Raw genomic sequence first — 25,501 nt, 5'->3', positions numbered from 1 at the left:
GGAAAAAAATAAGTCAATTTCTTAAGAAATTGTCTATGACTCCTTCTGCACTACAATGGCAGTACTGAATAGTTGTAACAGAAGCAAGGCAGAAAATATTTACTACCTGGCCCTTTACAGAAAGTGTTCTAACCCTTTTTTAGAGTTAGAGTGGTAATTCTCCCTCAACTACAGATTCAATTTAATTCTCATCAAATTTCTAACAAGGATTTTTTTTGAAGTTTTTTTTTGTTTTGTTTTTTGTTTTTGTTTTTGTTTTTTTTTAATAATCTCTACACCCAACATGGGGCTTGAATTCATGACTCGGAGATCAAGAATCATACGCTCCTCCAACTGAGCCAGCCAGGCGCCCCTCTAACAAGGTTTTATTGCCTAAAACCTTACTAGCCTGATTCTAAATTTACATGGGAAGCAAATAGTCAAGAACAGCCAAGATATTCCTTCAAAACGAAACAAAACCAAAAAGCAAAGGAACAATACTTACCTTACAGGTACCAAGGATTATAATGCTTCAGTAATTACAACAGTACAGGGATAGAAAAGCTGGCCAATGGATCAGAACAAGAAGCCCAGAAAGAGACCCAAGCATATACAACTATGGTTTCTAACAGAGATGGCATTGCATGTGATGAGAAAAGATAAATTCTTAAAGAAGTGAGGTTGAAAGAAGTGGTTGATTATACTTAAAAAAAATTTTTTTATTAGACCATACATTAAAAAAGTCAAATTAGGGGTGCCTGGCTGGCTCAATCAGAAGAGCATGCAACTCTTGATCTCGGGGTCATGAGTTCGAGCCCCACTTGGTATAAAAATCTGGCCTTATCCAATAAAGGTGAACATGTATATACCCTATGACTTACATGCTATAGAAGCTGGTAACTTTTAGAGATTAAGAATGACCTAAGACCAAATCATAGCAGAGCCAATGATTCCAAAAAGAACAATAAATGGAATTCTATTTTCTAGAACAAGCAGTTACAGAGACCTCAAAGCAAGCATTCACATGATGTGGAATAATGTTCCCCTATTTATAAATCTTCTACATCTCAAGTTAATGAAATGACACTATGTATACTAGCATTTCTAAGTATCTTTTGGACCTGTGTATACAAAAGATACTCAGAGGAGACTAACCAAAATTCAACATACCAGTTCAGGCATCACAAGAAAATTATATCCCTGAAAGTCTGACCAGCTTTTTCTGAGTTACCTATCCTAATATCATTTACTTATGTTCCCAGTAGGTCCTCTGTTAACTGGGATACTAGATAAAGGCCACAGACATATTACTGCACTGACTTTTACATCAACTATAATAGCAAATAACCAATTAACCAGAGTATTTCACATGCCAAATATGCTGGTTTAAAACTCACTATATTTCAGGGGCACCTGGAAGGCTCAGACAATTGAGCATTTGACTCTTAACCTCAGTGCAGGTCATGATCTCAGTCTGTGGGTTCGAGCCCTGTGTCGGGCTTCACACTGAAAGCATGGAGGCTGCTTGGGATTCTCTCTCTGCCCCTCCCAGCTTGCATGCACTCACACACACACTCTCTCCCTCAAAATAAACAAACTTAAAAAAACTTACTATATTTGAATCTGCCTCTCAGTAACAGTACACACTTTGAAATTTTTTTTTTTTTTTGAGTTTAACCATTTTGATATTTTGTTGGTTTGGGTTTATTGTTTTAGTTATATTACATGGAACACAGTTAATTGTTCTGTCATAATGATTTTTACAGCTTTCTCCGAGTTTAGTGTTCTCCAAAATGAATAAATACACATGAACAAATACACTTTTTTAAACTATAAAGCACCACACAAATGTTAAAACACATTAGTATTTCCCAGGGCACCTAGATGGCTCAGTCAGTTAAGCATCCAACTCTTGATTTCAGCTCAGGTCACGATCTCAAAGTTTGAGAGATCAAGCCCACATCAGGCTCTGTGCTGACAGAGCCTGCTTGGGATTCTCTCTCTCCTCTCTTTGCCCTTCCCCTGCTCAGGCACATGCTCTCCAAAATAAATAAAAACTTGGGGCGCCTGGGTGGCTCAGTCGTATAAACGTCCAACTTCAGCTCAGGTCATGATCTGGCAGTCTGTGAGTTCGAGCCCCGCATCGGGCTCTGTGCTGACAGCTCAGAGCCTGGAGCCTGTTTCAGATTCTGTGTCTCCCTCTCTCTGACCCTCCCCTGTTCATGCTCTGTCTCTGTCTCAAAAATAAATAAACGTTAAAAAAAAATTTTTTTTAATAAAAACTTTTAAAAAGTTATTTCTGAAGTAAAAGGATTTACTTGATTATTTCTAAAATCACCTCTAAGCATGATTATTCTGTAATTTTACCTTATGTATCTAAAGTTAAACATCCAATCAAAATCTTAGTGGTATTCCTAAAGTTAAAAAAAAAAATTTTTTTTTTAGTTTACTTACAGATTTCCAAACAGTTGCTTTTGTACTGAATTATGTGACCCTTTATTCACTCATCTTTTCAACTGTTTATCACTCTATGCTCTCATTTATGAAAATAATCTAGATACATTAAATATAACAAAGTAAGAATTTCTTCTTACAGGAGTGCCATCTGCTGATAAAAATCTGCATGTACAGAAATAAACATAAGCTAAGTTGAATGGATGCTAAGACTGACCTTTCTGATTTACCAAAAGAGACTTTTGTCTTCTTATTACAGCCAAACATTTTCATATAATGTACTTGAATCCCTACTTGTCAATCAGGAAAGCAACAGAAGTTTTTTATGTTTCAAACTATTACAGTTTTACTAATTCACTGTATCAGTATAAATATTAAGACTTCTATCTCCACTGCAATCATCAATCCTCAATCCACATTCCAAGTAGGTGTTTAGACTATAAATAATGTCCCCAGTTCCATGGCTGAATCAGAATTATATTGCCTTGTGAAACATGAGAAGTACACTGCTTACTTTATGTTACATACTTTTGTTTGGAAATAACCATTTTTATCCTTTAATTAAAGTTTACTCCTCTGGGTTATATATACATAAACTGTTACCACCAAACACAAATACAATCCTTGCAAAAAAAAAAAAAAACTCAAAGAAGAAAAACGATGGCCCCAGCATTTGCTTCTGAGGATGCTTAAACCAATTCAGATTAGCTTATTTTCTGTCAATATAGCTACCCATACTAACTGAAATGTCAGAATAGCTGTATTTCCACTTAATTAAAAAAAAAAAGTCTTGAGGTGCCTGACTAGCTCAGTCCGTAGAGCATGTGACCGTTGATCTCAGGGTCTCAGTTTGAGCCCACAATGGATGTAGACTTTACTTTAAAAAATTCAAAAACTGGGGCACCTGGGTGGCTCAGTCGGTTGAGCAGCCGGCTTCGGCTCAGGTCATGATCTCGCAGTCTGTGAGTTCGAGCCCCGCGTAGGGCTCTGTGCTGACAGCTCAGAGCCTGGAGCCTGCTTCAGATTCTGTGTCCCCCTCTCTCTCTGCCCCTCCCCCACTCATGCTCTGTCTCTGTCTCAGAAATAAACATTAAAATTTTTTTAAAAAAAATTCAAAAACTGAAGTCTTTTTTTTAATGTTTATATTTGAGAGACACAGAGACAGAGCATGAGCAGGAACGGGCAGAGAGAGAGAGGGAGGGAGGGAGACACAGAATCCGAAGCAGGCTCCCAGGTGCCCTTCAAAAAATAAGTCTTAATGCTTAAAATGTCCAGTGAAAAACTTCCAAAGATAAAACTGGGAATTTACAGAGCAAGCACAGAGGAAAAAATTAAAAAGTGTTACTGAAATTTTCTGGAAAAACAAACTTTCTTATATTAATTTTATATATAACTTCTGGGGGTGCCTGGGTAGCTCAGTTGGTTAAGTGTCCAACTTCAGGCTCAGGTCATGATCTCAAGGTTTTTGAGTTTGAGCCCCGCGTTGGGCTGTGCTGACAACTCAGAGCCTGGAGCCTACTTCGGATTCTGTGTCTCTTGCTCTCGCTTGCTCTCGCTCTCTCTGCCCTCCCCCTCTCGTGCTCGCTCTCTCAAAAATAAATAAGCATTTAAAAAAATTCTGGAGATAGTGAATTCATGGAACAAAGTAAAAGCATAAGTTATTAAAAAACTTATCAACCACCAATCAATTGTGAAAATGAATAAGGCAAGGAAACTAGACTATAAAAAGCAACAACTTTAACTAACATACTGTCACATGGGGAAATTCTATGTTGTCTCTTCTGGAAACAGAGCTATGTGTAGTAAATCGGAATGCTTCTGCAATAAGCACCCAGTTGCCAGGCCAAAGGAATTCAGTTTACACTTGTGTTCCATTCCCTCTATCACTCTCCACCCACAAGAACTACTACTCTCCAACAGGTTCCAAGAGAATTCTTAGAATAGAAACAGACAAGAGCAAGAGATTCTAAAAATAATCCAGCAGAAACTCAAACATACATATCTCAGGTTCTTGAACTGAAGGAAAGACGAGGTTATTTCAATCTATCCAACCAAATTTTAAAACCCATATTTACCTCACTTCATCCAAAGTAAATTAAAGATGGGATAGATTAATATCAGGTTAGAACTGCTACATTTTTAACTTCTTTAAAAACAGTATCAGCAAAATACCATATAAAACGTCCTACCTAGATTATCTCAAGTGCAGGAATAGTCTAAATTACTTGTTATATAAGGAAAGTAAGCCAGGAGAATAAACTAACTTGATTAAACTACACATTTTGTCTGTAGAAGGGATATTTTTAGAAAATGTTTTATTAACTGCTATTTTTTTCAAGGACTTTTTTAAAGATAAGATACCTCAGTGAAACAGTGGCATTTTCGAGTGAGTCTAGAGTTTAGAATTAACTGAAAACGGCTACAAGCCACTTGTACTTCTATTAAAGCTTAAGTAAATACCACAAATTCATCTTAAGAGGACGCTATCTTTAGGCCAAACAAAAAAAAAGTGGCTGGAACTTTATCTAAAAACCACATAATATCATACCCTAACAGAAAAAATAAGGGCACACTTGATCTTTCTAAAAATTTACAGAACACTTTTTGATAACATGCTAAAAACTATGAAGATGTTGCTGAAAGCACCAACCACCAAAGTACTTTATTTAAGATGGCATCACAAAGTGTCAGCATTGGAAGGTAATTCTAAAACCAGAAGGCTCACAAAACTGTAGAGTAGCTCATCTACTACATCAAAAAAATCTATATTCCAGACACAGCAAAAATACATGTTTCTTTTTCAAAGAGAATGTAATTATTCAAACAACATGAATTAGTCAGCTAAGGGCTCAACTACTATAAACAGAATATACAGTTTATGTCCAAGAAGCAAGTTTCTATCAAGAATGCTTAGAGATGCTATTCACTCAGTCCTGAGACTAACGGTGCCAGGACTATCTTAGACTGGCAAGGAAAGGGGATCCTTCATCTATATGAAGGATTTGATTTATTCACTCATTCCCAAAAGCCTAAAACCCATAAGTAGAATAATACCAGCAGCAAACACATACTGTTTAATATGTGCCAGACACTATCATACACACAGTATTAAGTCATTAAACTTCCCAACAACACTGAGGTATATGCTAATTATTACTCCCATTTTTTACAGACGGGAAACTGAGACAGATTCACAGCTAGTCAGTGGTAAAGCCAAGATTCAAACCCAGGTCATCTAGGCCCACAGTCTGTGTCCTTAACCACCATGCTATGCTGTAAGGCTAATTGCTCAATTGTAGATACACAACAAGACTCCAAGTCAGCTTCCTCTTTAAGGCAGCATAACTACAGTTGGTATCACCTGATGTGACAGATTGGGTTCTAGGTCAGAATCTCAGCTATCTTCCTAACCTTTCAGACATTCACTGGTGCTCCCCTTGCTCTATATCGTTACAGTTTTGTTACCAGTTCTGTTTCACTATGTGTATTTAACTTCCAATTTGCGTTCTTGCTTTTCCTATTAAGAAAATACCCACTGGGGCACCTGCGTGGCTCAGTCAGTTGGGTATCCAACTCTTGATTTTGGCTCAGGTCATTATCTCATGGTTCATGGGATGAAGGCCCATGTAGGGTTCTGCACTGGCAATGAGGAGCCTACTTGGGTTTCTCTCTCCCTCTCTCTACCCCTCTCCCACTCATACTCTCCCTCTCAAACATTTTTTTAAATACCCATTAAGAAAAAGAGAGAAAAAATACCCATTTATTCTCAACTGTTTTCCAGAGAAGAAATTCATTTGTTCATTTCTGCAAAGAACAGGATTGGTTTAGATTAAGAACTTCAAGGGGGTGCCTGGCTGGCTCAGTTGGGAGAGCATGACTCTTGATCTCAGGGTCATGAGTTCAAGTCCCACACTGGGTGTAGAGATTAGAAAAAGATACAATAAAATTTAAAAAAATATTTTGGGGCACCTGGCTGCCTCAGCTGGTGGAGTTTGTGACTCAATCTCAGGGCTGTGAGTTTGAGCCCTACATAAGGTACAAAGATTACTTAAAATCATGGGGCACCTGTGTGGCATAGCTGGTTAAGCATCTGACTCTTGATCTCAGCTCAGGTCATGATCTCACAGTTTGTGACTTCAAGCCCCACACTGGGTTCTGCACTGATGGTGTAGAGGCTACTTGGGACTGTCTCTCCTTCTCTCTGACCCTCCCCCACTTGTGCGCACGCTCTCTCTCAAAATAAATAAAAATTTTTTTTAATAAATAAAATCTTAAAAACAAACAAACAAAAACTTCAACTGATCTGGGAAACCCAGAGTAGCTAGCAAGAGGAACTCTATATCCCCCACCCAGGAGACAATAAGGCAGGCTAGGGTGCCAAAAAACTCTAGTATGAGATGCAATTCCATGCAACTAAACTGCTTGTGCCCTACATGCCAGAAGCTGACCAAGCTGAAACTTTTATTCTCCACAGCTGCTGAGGGCAGAGTCAAGCCTCCAGCAGCTGGTGAACAAGGTTAACTCCCCTACACCCAAGGTTGGCTGACAGAAGAGCCACAACATTATTTACTATTCTGTGCATATAACATGCCCATGGAAAAGATAAGTGCTGGTAAACTCTGAACATTACAAAAATTATTTAAGTCATATTTCCTCTTTCAGGTTACTTAAGGTCAAGGAGGAAAAAGTATTTAATTTTATCTATGGCTGCTTGCATACATCTGTCCCACTCCTACGTTGCTAATTTCTTGGCTATAAACCATCTTTTACCCAGAACTCCAGCTCAGCAGCTACCTTATTCTTATCCCCTGAAAAGCCTCTCATTATTCATGACTAGTCTTACCCCCCCTTTTTTTAATAGCCTTTTCTCTCTCCCCACCCCCTCAAAAAAAGGCCTATACTATACAGGATTTCACAAGACCTATAAACTTATAATACTATACTCTTAAAAAAAAGAATACTGGGGCACCTGGATGGCTCAGTCAGTTAAGCATCCGACTCTTGATTTCAGCTCAGATCAAGATCTGCAGTTTGTGAGTTTGAGCCCCGCACTGCGCTCTGCACTAACAGGGCAGAGCATGTTTGGGATTCTTTCTCTCTCTCTACCCCTCCCCGCTCATCTCTCTCTCTCTCTCTCAAAATAAATAAACATTAAAAAATGTTTTAGGGGCACCTGGGTGGCTCAGTCGGTTGAGCATCCGACTTCGGCTCAGGTCATGATCTCATGGTTCATGAGTTCAAGCCCTACGTCAGGCTCTGGGCTGATGGCTCAGAGCCTGGAGCCTGCTTCGGATTCTGTGTCTCCCTCTCTCTCTGCCCCGTCCCCGCTCATGCTCTGTCTCTCTCTCCCTCAAGAATAAATAAAACATTAAAATTAAAAAAAAAATGTTTTAAATACTATACTCTTAATTTAGATTACATTCAAATAAGCACCCCCCAAATACCAAAAGGATACCTTTATTAGAGGTTTACTACTCCATAGCCAAGGACTTTTAAAGGGTCTATTTTACGAAGTAAAAAAAAAAAAAAAGCTTAATTATAAAAGACCAAATTAAAATAGAATTTCTATAAACCATTCCTTTACCAGAACATATTAATACCTTCCTCATAAATCCAGTAAAAATTCTTACACAGATACATACTCTTCCCCCCCACCCTTGCTCTACTTATATCATATTCTGTTCACCTTCCTATGTATTTTTCTCTAGTCTTGCCTGCCCGCCGCCTGAATTTGTATGTATCCACATATACAGCGGCACATCTACAGTCTGCTTTCAATTTCCATTTCTGAAAGCTTCCAAGTTCCTCACAGGCGCTAGCAACAAGGAATTACTGGATGCTAGGATCTCCTACCATGTTCTGACCCTGTAGTTACACTGGGCCTGGGTAACCAGTAGAATGAGAAAACAAGGAGGAACCCAGGAGTGCCTGGGTGGTTCAATGGGTTAAGCGTCCGACTTCAACTCAGGTCATGATCTCACAGTTCATGAGTTCGAGCCCCATGTTGGGCTCTCTGCTGTCAGCACAGAGCCCACCTTGGATCCTCTGTCCCCGCCCCCCCTGACCTCCCCTGCAGACACACACTCTCTCTCAAAAATAAACATTTAAAAACAAAAAAGAGGGTGCCTGGGTGGCTCATATATTAAGCATATGACTTCAGCTCTGGTCATGATTGAGCACGAGTCCCACTTTTCTTTCTCTCTCTCTGCCCCCTCCCTCACTTGTGCCCTCTTTCTCTCAAAAACAAAACATATCTTTCAAATAAAATTTTTTTCCAGGGGCACCTGGCTGGCTCAGTCAGTGGAGCATGCGACTCTTGGTCTTAAGTCTGTGAATTCAAACTGCATGTTGGGTGTAGAGATTACTTAAAACTAGAATCTTAAAAAAAAAAAAAATTTCCCCAGGTTTCCAATGTGTAACTGGGATGTCAAACTACTACTCTGTAAATTAGTGGTTCTCAAAGTATGATGTCCAGACAGGCAACAGCATCACCTGAGAACCTCTCACAAACGAAAATTCTCAAGGTCATCCCAGACCTACAGAACCAGTAATTATGTTTAGAAAGTCAGTTTGTTTTTTAGGTCATCTCTACTCTCAATGTGGAGCTTGAACACACATCCCTGAGATTAAGAGTCACATGCTACACTGACTGAGCCAGTCAGGTGCCCCAGAAATTATGTTTAAACAAGACCTAATGGCACACTAAAGTTTGAGAATTACTGCTCTTAAAGAAACTTAGATAAGAATTTTGATCCAGCATAGGGGTGCCTGGGTGGCTCAGTCGGTTAAGCCTCCGACTTCAGCTCAGGTCATGATCTCGTGGTTCGTGAGTTAGAGCCCCGCGTCGGGCTCAGTGCTGACAGCTCAGAGCCTGGAGCCTGCTTCCAATTCTGTCTCCCTCTCTCTCTCTGCCCTTCCCCTACTCACACTCGTGTCTCTCTCTCTCTCTCTCTCAAAAATGAATAAACGTTAAAAAAAAAAAAATTCAAAAAAAGCGGGGGGGGGGGGGCGCCTGGGTGGCTCATTCGATTAAGTGCCCGACTTCAGCTCAGGTCATGATGATCTTGCAGTCCGTGAGTTTGAGCCCCGTGTCAGCGTCGGGCTCTGTGCTGACAGCTCAGAGCCTGGACCCTGTTTCAGTTTCTGTGTCTCCCTCTCTCTCTGACCCTCCCCCATTCATGCTTTGTCTCAAAAATAAACAAACGTTAAAAAAAAAAAAAAAAAGGTTCCTATGTGATTTAAACTGAAAGATGAGAAAACTAAAAAAAAAACCACGATTTCACTTTTCTTATTTCACCTATATAAGAATCATACAGTCTTACAAAATTCCAAAAAATACTGACCAATAGAAGAAAATAAAACCACCACCCAAAAATACTTTCAATCGTTAATTTATTAAGTATCCTTCCAGTGTTTTCTATTTGAGTGCATCACTGTCATCCACTAGAAATGGCTATATCATACTTTTATCACAGCACATTGGCAATATAAACTACTATGTAAAAGCAAGGCAGCATTGTAGTTACAGCACCTCAATTATCCTATTCAGCTGAGGAATCCAGCATTATGGAGCTATGAAAGAAAACTCTTCAGGGGCTAAAATGGTTTTGGTTCCAATCCTTTTTGATAGACATGCCTCCTAAAATGCAATATATACTTCCCTTCCTTGAGAAATACAGTACACAACAAACATGATTTAACTTTTGTTGATTCTACATCGTTATTATACCCATGTGATGAGTAACGTGGGGAATTGGTCTGAATCTTTTTTTTTTTTTTAAACTCTTCGCCCAACATTGAGTTCAAACTCATGACCCAAGATCAAGAGCAGTGTGCTCTACCAACTAAGCCAACCAGGCGCCCCAGTCTGAAAATATTCTAACTCCAGGGCACTTGGGTGGTTCAACTCTGATTTGGGATCAAGTCATAATCCCAGCATCATGGGATCGAGCCCCACATTATGCTCTGTGCTGAGCATGGAGCCTGCTTGGGATTCATTCCCTTCCTCCCTCTCCCTCTCTTTCCCTCCCCTTCCCCGCCCCCTCCCCTGCTCACACTCAAAAAATAATAAAATATTCTAACTCCAAGACATAGCTAGGAACTTGCTTTCCTAAATAAATTCATTTTATCATTGTCTTACTTATCCTTGGCCTCTTTCTCAAAAGTGGCACCATTTACGTATCTGCAAAACTTCTGGGCCCCATAGTATGGCTACTTTTCAAAAATAGTTTCTGAACTCAAGGACAATGCAGTTTCAAATGGTTATTCATTTATTTTAAAATCATCTGCACTGGGCACCTGAGTGGCTCAATCAGTTGAGCATCTGACTCTTGATTCCCAGGATCATGATCCCATGATCCTCCCGAGTGTGGAGACTGCTTAAGATTCTCTCTCTCCCTGCTCCTCTCCCTAGCTCACACTCTCCTAAACAAAAAACAAAAAAAAAAAAAATCTGCATTATTTTTACACTGATTTGTTGTCTTTTGGGGGATAGAGGGCGACTTTCCACCAAGCCTTATACAGAGTAAGCCCTCAAACCTTGATTTTCAGCAGATTGCAGAAGGACTTCTAGGACTTCTAGCTTGAGTGATTAAGAGACAACCTTACCACCTGCCAGCATGCACTTAGGTCAACATGCCTTTTACCAAAGAGGGAGGGAGAGATGGAGGAAGGAAAGAAAGAAGAGGGCAAATTTATTTCTTGGGTATTAACAAAAATTGGTAATAAATTCCAAGTGAATGTTCCCATCTCAAATCCTCCTGTCCCTAACCCTACTCTAATGTTGCTCTTCCCCAACCATGTTCAGCTGCATTAGTCCCACCTATCCTCTCTGGACAGAATCAAGTGAAGTCTCAGAGTCATTAGAACAGGGCAGACTTAATGCCAACAAGTCTTAGTCTGTAATACAGACATGTTTTTTGTTGTTGTTGTTGTTGTTTTCTTTAGTAGGCTCCACACCCAATGTGGGGTGTAAACTCACAACCCTGAGATCAAGAGTCACACACATGCTCTACCAACTGAGCCAGCCAGGCACCCTGAGACAGACATGTTTTTATAAATTTTTTGTCTTCACATCCTCACTTCCATTCCATCCCCACCCCCACCCTCCACCTCTGCATCCATCAGATCAAGATTAACTTCTCATTAGTAACTCTGTCCCAAGGCCTTCTGAGGGAAAGAATATGCAGGGGAGTTGCCTTCTCCTTTTGGCCTATTTCCTCTTCCTAAGACCCCCTCAGAAAGGGGAAGGAAGAAGGTGTCAAATTGTAGGCTAATCTACCTCATCATCCTTGGGGAGACAAGTTTAATAAGCCAAATGTTTCTTTTAGTCAAGTCCTACTAACCAGTTACATAAACCAAGAATCGTTATTCTTGATACTCTAAGCCAAAACAGTATTAATCAAAATTATCAACTTAACTCCTATCTTATTTTCAAGCATAGGAAAGCCTTAACAATAGTTAATGCAGGAAAACCTCCAAACTCCAAAGTGTGAAAAGGACTTCAAGAAATCTCCCATATACAACAACACTCAAAAATGTTACCTGGTTCAACTCATAATCACTTGATAGCCACTTCAAAGTTATAGTCTTCATCTCACATTATTTTCTTGTTTTGATTTTTGGGTAAAGTGGCATCTCTGCTAACCATTCTCATATAGTAAACTGGATATTAATGCTAAAAATGATTACATCCCAACCATACTTTCACAAGAGACAGAACTTTACAAATCTCCAATTCTTACTGAAGAGAGATGAGTAAGAATACTTCAAGTTATTCTTTTTCACAGCTCTGCATGAGCCGTTTAAACACCTGGCACTCAATTGTTATAAATACACAAATATTTCACAACTGATTTATACAAGTTCAGTATATCCATTATGAAGCTAGTCCACAACAGTAATATCATCTCTAGCTGTTACTGTAAGCCAGAAATATAAACACTGATTTAAGTACTTCAGACTCAGTTTTTCATTACCCTTCTCCAACCTCCCTAATGAATCCAAGACATACTCGAGTTGTTTAAAAAAAAAAAAAAAAATTGTGTTTCATTGTAATGGTGACTTTATTACCATTTCACTCATGCCAAAAGCAACTTTTTAAAAAATGTCAGTTACATGAAGAATGTACCTATCAAAACACAGATGTTTTGATTCAAATGTTAACATATCTGACACACACTAGGCTTGGTTTTCATTCATATACCAAAAATAAAATTCCTTAATAAGGAAATCTCCTACCACTACTATTGAGAAAGTATTCCCTACCTTTTTCCTTCTGACAAGTATGTGTTTAAAAACCGGCTCAACTATTCCCCACATCCACATTAATCTCAAGAACAAAGGGTTACAAAAATTACCCTCCAACACTCTGGGAAACTGCACGTTCTACTAGGTAAGCAATGACTACTTAAACTGTGTATCTCAAAAAGGATACACACTGACTCCAGTTCCTCACCAAACATCTCCTTAACTTGTAGTCTGGTTTCTATCACTCTATTACTCCAACATTAAGAAAAATGCTATTTCCCAGGTCACCACTGAATTAACTGTCAAATCTTTTTTCTATTCTCATTCTTTCACCGGTCTCTGGCATTCAACACATTTCATAATTTTATTCCTGTGGCTTTTCAGACACCACATCCTGGTTCTTTTTTTTTCCCCCTCAAATCCTCAGCAGCATCACATCCTTCCCCGAGCCCTGACATGTAAAAAATTTCAATTCTTGAGCACACTCTCCCTTCCCACAGAAATTTTATGCTCTACTAGCATCAATAATTACCTCCAACTTCAAAGCAAAAGACCTCATGTCTCTCCAAAGATTCAGCCCACATCTAACTGCCTACTAGGTATCTAACCTATAAAGAAATTCATCCAAATGCATCTCATTCGAAGACTTGCACAATTTTCCAAGTGACCAATATTTTTCAGTGTTCCAGAGCTCAAAACTTTTTAATTTTTGTCAATGTTTATTCATTTTTAAGAGAGAGAGAGAGAGAGAGAGAGAGAGAACGAACAGAGGAGGAGCAGAGAGAGAGGGAGACAGACTCCAGGCTCTGAGCTGTCAGCACAGAGCCCGACGCGGGGCTCCAACTCACAAGCCGCGAGATCATTACCCGAGATCATGACCCGAGCCGAAGTCGGACACCCAATGGACTGCAGAGCTCAAAACCTTTAAACCATTCTTTTAACGCCACCATTTCTTTAAGGCCTATACCTATACCTTCCTTTACAATTCTGCCATCAACTTAGTATAGATACCTGAATTAAGGGTCATTGTATTTAAAGCCTCCTCCTGTCTTCTAAGAATAAATTAGGTAGCTCAGTCTAGTACTAGTTTTGATGTCAGTGTTACATACATAAACCAGCAGTTACAAGATACCTTTATCAATTATAATATCAATAACTGCCTCCTGGTTCACTGAAACTTCATACCCTTATTTACCTGTCTGAACTAGCTTAACGGTAAAACTGATTACACAGTGATCTGTTTCGTCTTTCAGAATACCACTAAAATCCATCATCTTCTGTTCACAAATCAACTCCTTGATAAAATACAAGCTCTTTATTCCTTTCTGATCCATACACTTTGGTCAAAATGGCCTTGCAATTCTCCCAAATTGCACCTACTTTTTTGCCTCCACCTTCCATTGGCATGGTTTCTCAACATCATACCGAGCATATCCCCCCATTTTCTTATTTTCTGTCCCTCAGCATAAACAGCAATTACTCTCTACTCGATGTCCACAACTCCACAGCATTTTAGGGCCACTTAACAATATATTAAACAGCCCTACTTGACAGCAGTTTGAGTTCTTAAGTGTAATTTTCATGCAACCACATGGCTTTCTTCCAACTGTTCTCACAGTGTGCTATCAATTGCCACTTCTCAGTGTTATGTGCCTGACCTCCTCCTAGAATGCACCTAAAATTGGCAGAGGGCTTAGAGATCAGCTCACCTTGCTGATTAGAACAGCTAGTAAAATCAGAATGAAAAATGAAAGCAAAGGCAGTTTTAAACTACAGAAATCAAATCTAAACATCTCACTAAACGCCAACATATAAAAACAGAAGTGGGGCACCTTGCTAGCTCAGTTGGTAGAGTATATGATGCTTGATCTTGGGGATGTGAGTTCAAGCCCCATGCTGCGCATAAAGCTTACATAATTAATTAGATAAGTAAATAAATAGATAAAAGTGAAATGGAGCCTAGCGGAACCAGACCCAGGAGTTCAAGGACCACACCTACATCTTCATCCTCTTATTCCCCATGAAGTGCAAAACCCCAGGTTTATGCACCACAAATGTGGACACTGACTCATCATCTAGCACTTGGCTACATTCCCTGAGAGCATTATTTCAGACAGGTACAGTAGTACAGTATTTGTGATTAAGATTTGGAAGTCACACAGACCTGCACTCTACAAATTACATGATTAAGTAACCTTGACCCAGTACTTTACTCTTTCTCAAACCTGGAAGGAGCACCAAACAAAATAATGTACCTCAAATGCTTAGTCTAGATCCTAATAGCTACCATAAATAATAACTATATTATTAATGTACTTTGGCCACTTCTGTTTCTGATTTAATTTCAAAATACTGCCTATTTATTCAAAACTATTCAAATAATTTTACTGAGTTATAGAAAATATCATAAAGTTCACCCTTTTTAAGTGTAAAATTCAATGACTTTTAGTATTTACCAACTGCACAACTATCACTGCAGGCCAACTATCACTCCAATAAAACCCTTTGCGACACTGGTCATTTCTTTCTCCCACAGATCGCTAGATTGTCAGAGTATATGAACTGGTTCATGGTATGCTATATATCCCATTACAGCTGGGATCTTTTGGTAAAGCACGATAAACATTAGAACAATTAAACAGCTCAAAATGCCTTAAAAAAAAAAAGACTTGGGGTGCCTGGGTGGCTCAGTTGGTTAAGTGTCCGACTTTGGCTCCGGTCATGATCTCACGGTTCGTGAGTTGGAGCCCCGCTTCCAATTCTGTCTCTCGCTCTCTCTCTCTGCCCCTCCCCTGCTTGCAGTCTACATCTCTAAAAAATAAACACTAAAAAAAATTAAAAATAAATTTAAAAACTCTTCTATGGTAAATAATTGTAAATGGCCTATATTAACAAGGTTTTTATTGCTGTAACCACCATCTGGATTGTTCTGTAATATACAGGGGTATTCTCCCACCATTACCTTAGTACTCCCAATCACAAGGAATTAAAAAAATAGTAAATAAACTGAAGTACCAGAGGTAAGAATTCTGAAGAGGTCATATGGTCTCCAGCAATTCAAAGAAGGGTTTCATCAACTCATTGATATACCAAGAAACTTTTAATCACAATAAAATGAAATCCTGAGGGAAAAACTTAAACATTCAGTAAGTTACTATGAAAAGCGAACCCAAAGAAAATGTCTAATGTGACTAACTTATATCAAAAATAACTTAGTCTCTCTTGCGGCACCTGGCTGGCTAAGTCCATAGAGCGTGAGACTTTTGATCTTGTGGTTGTGAGTTCGAGCCCCACATACTGGGTGTAGAGATTACTTAAAAATAAAAAAAATTAATAAATTTAACAAACAGAGTAACTTAAATTTCCTTTACTAGCTGCTGCAAATAAACTGCCAATCAAGGCCAAACAAAAGATACAATAACATAGTAATCAAAATAGCAAATTATAATAAAACTGAATTATAAACATTAAATTCTCAGTTTTTTTTTTTTTTTTTTTACATTTCAAAGATTTTTTTTAATGTAATCTCTACACTCAGCATGGGGCTCGAATTCACAACCCTGAGATCAAGAGTGGCAAGCTCCATCAACTGAGCCAGGCAGATGCCCCTAAAATTCTAAATGTCTTAACAAAAGAGACAATTATAACTATAGGAATTTGTCTACTATTGATCCTATAGGAAGAATACAGGAAAAATAAGGCTCAGTTTCCCACTGGTTCAAGGAAGCCTCTCTAATATCCAGACTCAAATGACAATGCTTTCCTGTCACTCCCAAAACGATTCTGGCTCCTAACTGCATTGTTCTATTTCAGTCTTCCCATCAGAATGCAAGCACCTAGAAAACAGGAACAGTGCATTATTCTTCTGTATCCCCAACACTTAACAGTTGCTGACAAGTAGCAACATTCAATCTAAGTGAAAACCTGTATAGTAGCACATATCACTAACAGCAACAAAAACTATTACTCAGGCCTAATCTGGGTTAACCTACATTCTGAGCATTTCACAGAAGTAAAATGCCGTAAGAATTTACCATCTAAAGTTTTTATTTATGTAAGCATTTACCCTTATTCCCATGCATCAAGAAGACTTTTCATCACTGTTTCAAAAAATCTGAAGTCTGCACAGATTAGCAAGATACATAGAACATTTTTAGTCTTTCTATCAGCCCAAGAAAGTTACACTTATCCTACAATAAATTGCAATTTACTTAACACTAGCAAGAATTATCTAAACTAGGGTCGCCTGGGTGACTCAGTCCATTGAATGCCCAACTCTTGATTTTGGCTCAGGTCATGATCCCTGGGTCATGGTATCAAGCCCTGAGGCAGGCGGGGGCTGGGCACCAAGCCTGCTTAAGATTCTTTCTCTCCCAAGGGGCGCCTGCGTGGCTCAGTTGGTTGAGCATCTGACTTCGGCTCAGGTCACAATCTCAGGGTTCATGAGTTCAGCCCCACATTCGGCTATCAGTGAAGAGCCCTCTTCTGAATCCTTTATCCTCTTCTCTCTGCCCCTCCCCCACTCGTGCTCATGCACTCTCAAAAATAAATATTAAAAAAAAGATTCTCTTCCTGTGCCCCTCTCCCACCCATACTCATGCTCTAAAAATAAACCTTTCCTTAAAAAAATAAAAAATAAAAACAAAAGAATTATCTAACCTAAGTAACAGTAGTTATCTTGCTTATCAGATGTGACTGGCCATTATGCCTGATAATGAACAAAATAATTGCTTAAGTGGATTGTCATTATTCTACTTCAATACATACATAGGGTAAAGCAAAAACTGAGTTAGAAAAGATTTTGTGAACTGGGAAATCTAAATATGAATTTTTATCAGATATTATTAGATTACTCTTTATATATATTAAATATTCATTTCCTAGGTATGATTATGTTACTATGATTATTTGTAAGAGAAGCTCTTTATTGTAAAGAGATATTTGCTTAGGAGGGGCACCTGGGTGGCTCAGTTAAGCGTTAAACTCTGGTCATGATCTCAGTTTGTGAGTTGGAGCCCCACATTCGGCTCTGTACTGGTTAGAGCAGAGCCTGCTTTGGATCCTGTCTCCCTGTCTCTCTGCCCCTGCTCCGCGCATGCACTTTCTTTCTCAAAAATAAATAAATACTTGGGGCATCTGGGTGGCTCAGTCAGTTAAGCGTTCGATTCTTCATCTTGGCTCAAGTCATGATCTCATGGTTCGTGAGATCAAGCCCCACGCTGAGCTCCCCATGCTGCCAACACAGCACCTGCTTGGGATTTCTCTCTGCCCCTCCCCCCCCAAAATAAATAAACTTAAAGAAGTAAACATTTAAAAAGAGAAAGAGACACTTGCTTAGGAAATACTCAAGCATAAACGTCATGATTTTTCACCTTACTTTCAAATCAGCCTCAAAAGATGTACAAGATAGAGAAAAAAGTCAATGTAGCAAAATATTAAGTACTGACTCCAAGTCAAAGGTATAGTATGCTCTGGGGCGCCTGGGTGGCTCAGTTGGTTGGGCGTACAACTTCAGCTCAGGTAGTGACCTCTCAGTTTGTGAGTTCAAGCCCCACATAGGGCTCTGTGCTGACAGCTCAGAGCCTGGAGCCTGCTTCGGATTCTGTGCCTCTCTCTCTCTCTGCCACTCCCCAACTCGTGCTCTCTCACCTCAGGTCATAATCTCAGGGTTTTGTGGGCTCAAGTCCCATGTCGGGCCCCACTGCTTGGGATTCTCAGCCTCCCCCTCTCTCTCTCTGGCCCTCCCTGACTCATGCTGTCTCTCTCAAAATAAATAAATAAACTTAAAAAAAAAAAAAAAAGCTGAAGGAAACCAAACAGAAGAATGAGAACTACAAAAAGGTCAGAAAAACAGTAATGACCAGGCATGTAGAAGACTTTGATGGCAGAAATATATACAAAATATCCTCAATTATAATTAACATTGACAGTTCCCACACTCCAGTTAAAAGAGAAATCTGCAGGATATATTAGCAAAGCAAAATCCAGCTGTGTGATGTTCATAAAAGATGTATCTAAAACATACCACTAGAATTGCCTAACGCATTTAAAAATTAAAGCAGTATCAAATGTAAGTAAGGATGTGGAATTCTTATCAATTCAGTCTTGGGAATTAAATTCTGATATCTAAGATATCCATTATATGTATGCATTAAGCATCTTCCCGAGGTTTCTTGGCATCAGATGTTTAACACCCTCAAGAGAACTGAAAAAATAATCACACAATTTTCTGTGTTCTGCAGTTCAGGTGTAGAGCCTAATAAAAAATGACCATACAACACAGTTTGAGATCACCTAGTAAAGTTACACATACTCCACACAACCCAAAACTCCACTCCCAATTACAGTCTTGAGAAATCTGTTTATTTTAGGGGGAGGGTTGGGTTGTACAAATGTTCACATAGAAGTAAAATTTCTAATCATAAAAAAATGGAAATGACACAAACATTCATCACAATAGAGTAAGATGTGGCATATCCTTTTTTTTTTTTTTTCATGTTTACTTATTTATTTTGAGAGACTAGAGCCAGCAAGGGAGGGGCAGAGAGGGAGAGAGAGAATCCTAAGCAGACTGGCCACAATCAGGGCAGAGCCCAAGGCTGGGCTTCAGGCTTGATCTCAGGAAATGTGGTATCATGGCCTGAACCCGAAATCAAGAGTCTGACACTTAACTCACTCAGTCATCCAGGACCCCCAGATGTGGCACATTCTTACAGTGGAGTACCATACTACTGAAAATTATCAAATTGGTAAAAACCAATATGAATGAATCTAAAACATGTAAGAGAAAAAGTATCAGAATCTCATAAATTCCACTTAACTCAAGATTGATGGGACACCTGACTGGCTCAGTTGGTAGAGCATGGGACACTCGATCTCAGGGTCCTGAGTTCAAGCCCCATGTCAGGGGGTATAGTTTACTATGAATGAATGAATGAATGAATGAATGAAGCAAGCTTGAAAATGGGCAACAACAGACCATGTATTAGTTATGGGTTATATGGAATAAAAATTATTCTAAAAAATAAACAACAACAAAGTAGGATAATGGATACCTCTGGGAAAGAGGGAAAGGAATGCCTTGGGAGATGACAGGCTTTCAGGTAACAATGCTCTATTTCATGAGTAGTCATTTTATTTTTGTTTTTGAAAACTCTACATGTGTTTTTATATCTCATATACCTTGCCCAATATGTATCTTTTATTTCTCAATAAAAATCCTTAAGTATAAAAGTATTATTCCAGGGGCACCTGGGTGACTCAGTTAAGCTTCCAACTCTTGATTTAGGCTCAGGTCATAATCTCATGGTTCAGGCTCTATCCTGACAGTGGGGAGCCTGCTTGGGATTCTTTCTCCCTCTCTCTCTGCCACTTCGCTGCTCACATTTTTTCTCTCAAATATAAATAAAAATATTTTTTAGGGGCGCCTAGATGGCTCAGTTGGTTGAGTGTCCAACTTTGGCTCAGGTCATACTCTCACGATTTGTGAGTTAGACTCTGTCAGACTCTGTGCTGACAGGTCAGAGTGTGGAGCCTGGTTCTGATTCTATATCTCCCTCTCTGCCCCTCACTCCCCTCAGAAATAAATAAAATTTTTAAAAATTAAAAATAAAAATATTTAAAAAGCATTATTCCACTTTAAGTATGCATTACTTAACATAAAAAAAGGATTTATAATGAAATGTTAAACCATGATTAAGTCCTTTTTATCTTTTTTTTTTTTAAGTAATCTGCACCCAACGTGAGGCTCGAACTCACAACTCTGAGATCAAGAGTTGCATGCTCTTCCAACTGAGTCAGCCAGGCGCCCCATAATTTTTATCTTTTAATTTTCTCAAATTTTCTAAAATGTATTTTCTTAGTCTGATCCTGAAACATTCTGTAAGATGAAATTTTGAGAAAAGAGGAGGAAAAAAAATTAATTTGGGTCTAAAAATTATGTAATATTAGGCTTATCAAATCAATCCTAAAGCTAGTCTTTTCCTAAACCCTGTTTCAGCTAAACCTGTATTTTTTTAAGCCCACTTTACTCTCTTGTTTAATGATTTGGCAATGCTAAACACCGTTATCAAATGAAAAATCCCACACTTCAAAGAGCACACATTCCAGCCAGGCAGACACACAATACAGGTAGCACTATACACCTTGCCCAAGCCCATGAGGTTGTGAAGATATTTTAGGTTTTCATCTGCCTAACCTGGAAAGCAGCATGTTATGGTGCCAAGAACAATCAGTCAGAAGGCCTACAACCTCCTCAGTTGAGACTGAGTGTTCAGAGTGTTTTTGTATGGGGATGAAAGGGCACAAGGAGGCAGAAAAAATAAAATGGAGAGAAAACACAGGGAAGAGAAATAAAAGGGTGTGGAGACAATTAAAAGACACAGGGAGAAAAACACCATCAACAAGAAGCAACTCCGAGCTTCCGAAAGTCTTCACACAATATCTAGGACTGATCTGATCAGAAAACTAAGACTACATGTAAAAAAAAATGAGTAAAGAGTAACATTGTTAAGTATTATTGGACTGTGTGCATACACTATAACTTTAAATGAGATAGTTCCTATGTGATATTTTACTTAAAAACAAGTTAATAATAACACTACACCAATAGCAAGAAACAAAGTTACAGCAACAGTAAGCTTGGAACTAAATCCAAATGAAATTCCCTCCTCTTTAAATCCTTAAAAATCTTTAAAATGAATTTTAAGTTTGAGACCCAATCAAATATATGTTCCATTACTTTTCATATTCCAAATGAAGAAAAACAGAGCTACATATTCCTAACAACTTTTCAAAGAACCCCATGTAGTTTTAAATGAAACACCTACTCCTTTATCCAAGTCCGGTTTCATAAATTAACTCCATGGGGCTTAAACTCCCAATCCCGAGATCAAGAGTGGCATACTCCATCAACTGAGCCAGCCAGGCATCCCTAATTTACTTTCTTTAAAAAAAAATCCAGGACATGGGCTCCAGGGTGGCTCAACTGGCTAAGTGTCCTACTCTTTTTTTTTTTTTATGTTTTTAATTTATTTTTGAGAGCATGAACTGGGGAGGGACAGAGACTGGGGGGAAGGGGGAAGGATCCAAAGTGGGCTCTGTGCTGACAGCAGCAAGCCTGATGCAGGGTTCAACCTCATGAACCACGACCTGAGCCAAAGTCAGAGGCTCGAGCATGGAGCCTGCTTGGGATTCTCTCAGTCCCTCTCTCTCTCTGACCTCCCTGCTCTCTCGTACGTGCACTGCTCTCTCAAAATAAATTAATAAAAATCTCTCTCTACCCCTCCCCAACTCTCTCAAATTAAAAAATACAATATATAAGAGGCGCCTGAGTGTCTCAATCAGTTAAGCTTCCAACTCTTGGTATTGGTCAGGTAATATCTCAGGATTTGTGAGATCAAGCCCTGCATGGGGTTCTGTGCTGACAGCGCAGAGCCTGCTTGGGATTCTCTCTCTCCTCTCTCTCTTCTCTCCCTCTCTCTCTCTCTCTGCCCCTCCCTCACTTGTGTGCATGATCTCTCTCTCAAAATAAACATTAAAACAATGTTTTAAATATACATATATAAGAAAAAATATAGGACATGCAGCATCTTTGAGAGAAACACTAAAGAAATCTCAAAAAAAAAAAAGCCACAGTAGAAAATATCAATATATGCAGTGTGTGTATCTGTAAAAACAAACCTGTTAAATTTGATTCTTGGACTTTAGAATGAAAAAAAGGATTTCATTCCTAAATATTCGACAGTTGGGTCAAAATTATTTCAAAACCAGCTACAGGCTTATATGGTTGATATTCCCTGTCAGTCTTCCCTCTCTTTGCCTTCCTTCAAGTTACATCTCCAATCTCCTTTGGGGCAGAGGTAGGGGGAGACAACTGCTTCCAAGACCTATCAGTGATCCACACCATCTTACCAGTCAACACCACCAGTACAATACGCCCCACTTTTAAAGGGCATTCCATTTACTCAAATTAATTAAGGGCTAACGGGTATTTGCTGACCTCGTAAAGATTAATAAACAAAATAAGACAGATTTAACAACAGGAACTTCACAGTCTGTGAATTCATGCAGGCTCCTTTTGAGCAGGCATTTGCTTACACCAAAAAAAAGTGCCTAATAACAACAAAAACTTAATCATTTTTAAAAAAGACTGGAGGATCAATACTTGAAGACTAATACTTTCAAAGAAAACGCTCCACTTCAGACCAGTTCAAAACTTCAAGATTGGTTTATACCCTCTACATACAGTATATGATTAAAGGAGTAGAGAAAGCAACCAGTTCCCACTATAATTAACCCACAGGGCATAAGGCATATTGAAATTAACCCATTCTTCTCCATGTTCTCCTACCATTTCTCCCTCAACAATAAGTCACTAACACTGACACCGCTGTTGAGCACTGCACAGGCTGCATCAGTTACCAGGAAAGGGAAGCAGAGTTGTTATTGTTGTTCTAGCCTTGTTCTAAGGCAGCTCCATGTGACTGCTGCTGGTCCAGCCCACATTTAAAGACAGAGGCCAGAGGAAACCAGAACGGCAGGAAATAGGCAGGAGAGGCAATTACCACAACCTTTTCCCATGGCCTCACTGCTATGCCAACACTTCCAGCCATATTTCAATTGTAACAGAACCCCCCCCCCCCCGAATTAATTTGTGAGGGTCAGAAGCAACAAGGAAGCAAACAATGAAAATCACAGCTGTGGAAAACAAGCAGGACAGTGGCGGGGGAAATTTTCATCACACATGTGAACTAGGCATAAAAAACAAAAATCAGATGGAACATATGGGAAGTAAGCAGAAGAGTAGTGTGGGAAACTAATCACTTCTGCCTAATAAGAGAAGTGTTCACAGCAATGGGAGGATGATAGCTTGAGCCCTGCAGGCAGGTAAGAGATATTGGTGGACAGGACAACTCTATCCTCTCCATAGAGGGGAATTTATTCCCCTTCCTGAAACAGATAGGTATCATCCCAATCTAGGCACCTAACACCTAGGATACAGGAGAGCTTCCTTCCATCTCCATTAGACAAACTGACACTAAAAATTAGTATATACAATTCGTGACAAAAAGTGAGGAACACACTAACTACTGACATAACTCTTGGTTTAAAGAGGTATACCATAATTGAAGAGAAAATAAAAAAGGCCTGGGTTCACCCAAGTTAATTGTATATGCCCTTCAAATAAAAGATGTTTGGATACCTTATAAAGACCTTCAAAAGCTCTCAACTGTTAGGACACACAGGGGCTAAAGACAATAAGCCTAAATACTGACAGACCATATACATCAAATAGAAGTATAAACCAATATCCAACAGAGAAAGTAGTAAACTAAAAGATTATTTCAAACAGGAAATAACAGGAATGATGACAGGATTAACTCCTACAGAGAAAAGAATATGAGACCAGAGTGGTAGGTCTTGAGATGCCCGGGCAAATAATCAGATTGAAAACCTAGGGGAAAAGGTGGAAAAGCCAAGTGGGAAAAGTGATTCAGAGGCAAAGAAGACAGATATAACACACTAAAGAAAGAATAACATTTTAAATACGTATTACAATAAAGCTTTAGTTTACAATGCGTTCTCAAAACTACATTAAAAAAAAAAAAAACTCTGATACAACCAGGCTAGAGGAACCGAGACTGAGGAGGAAAACTGAGTCCCCAGAGTCTAACACCAAAACGAAAAAGGGTAGAACCTAACTATCCCTCCGAGTATGCCGGGAAAGGCTACAGAGCGCAGAAGTTGGGGTTTAAGACGTCTAGTCCCAAGACTAGTGACAGGCGTGAAAACGGAAAGGTGGTCTGTGGTCAGGATGGGGACCATCAGCATTGAGCGGGAGCTCCAGCGGATAGGCAGGGAGGGAGAGGTGGGAGAAAAACCACACCCTCCAGGGCAGAAACCCGAAGCGGGGGAGGGGAAGGCGCCCCCTGGGGTTGGGTGGGGCCAGGCCGACTAGGACAGGGGTAGGCAGGAAGAAGCACAGGACGACCACGGGCGAGAAGGAAGGAAGGCGTCCGGGCCTGGGCATACTGAGGACGCAAGAAGCTGGCGAGGGAACCTTGGCCCGGTCTTCATGAGTGGGCGCTGGGGCAGCACGAAGAGGGTTAGGAGAAAGAAGAGCTGAACCAGGACGAGAGAGCGCACGCTGCCACGCTCAGGGCTCTGGAACAGGGAAGGAAAAAGAGGGTGCCAATTACCGCTGCTGTTCTCGCTGGACTCGGGACCAGCTGCCGCCGCCACCGCCGCTCGTTACCTGCCAATGTGCCTCTTACAAAGCGGCGGCGGCGGCAGAGGCGGCCCGGCCCGTCACGTGACCTCCGCGTCACGGGGGCAGGAGGAGCCACCACACGTAGCTAGCGCGCCGCTCATCAGCCCGCCCACAGAGCGCGTTGCTTCGCCTAGCCTCCCCCAAGCCTAGTAGGAGAGGCCAACAGCGCCGCGGCGGAGGCAGGCACGGGAAGGAATAAGGGAAATTTTATAGGATGTATCGTACTCGGAGTTGTCAGGAGGGTACTACATACCGCACCCAAGATGCCAACAACTGCAGCGTGTAGTCGCGGTGTGATGATCTCACAAGACACCAGGAGTCGCTCCCCTGCGACCGCCTTCCTCCCATCACGTGATGTGGGCCAACCACTCAAAGCAGGCCTAGCTCCCCAAACCCTGGGAATACTCTTCCTAGACCTCCGCACAGCAGAGAGATATTCGCCACCGCCCCGTTTCCCTCGCGAGTTCAAAGACCATGCGTTTATGACTTAGTGCTGAGGGAAGGTGGAGGCGGGAAACGGTCAGCGCTGGCTTCCGAGACTAACACCAG

At 40.0% G+C, this 25,501-nt stretch overlaps 1 protein-coding gene across 7 annotated transcripts in view; it reads right to left on the bottom strand.

Moving 5' to 3' along the window:
• UBAP2 (ubiquitin associated protein 2) overlaps positions 1-25,230 on the bottom strand; it is a 108,835-nt gene extending 83,605 nt beyond the window's left edge. For 5 of the 7 annotated variants that reach the window (XM_027039295.2, XM_027039298.2, XM_015073277.3 and 2 more), the window contains exon 1: positions 24,882-25,024. The gene's annotated coding sequence lies outside the window, so the exon portion shown is untranslated. Of the gene's footprint in view, positions 1-24,881; positions 25,025-25,205 lie in introns of those variants that run through there. The other 2 variants (XM_053205001.1, XM_053205002.1) reach the window with 2 other exon arrangements.
• Between the last annotated feature and the right edge of the window lie 271 nt (positions 25,231-25,501).

This window comes from Acinonyx jubatus, chromosome D4 (genome assembly GCF_027475565.1).
Source record: "Acinonyx jubatus isolate Ajub_Pintada_27869175 chromosome D4, VMU_Ajub_asm_v1.0, whole genome shotgun sequence".
NCBI lineage: Eukaryota > Metazoa > Chordata > Mammalia > Carnivora > Felidae > Acinonyx > Acinonyx jubatus.
This window is presented reverse-complemented; position numbering and strand designations above follow the sequence as displayed.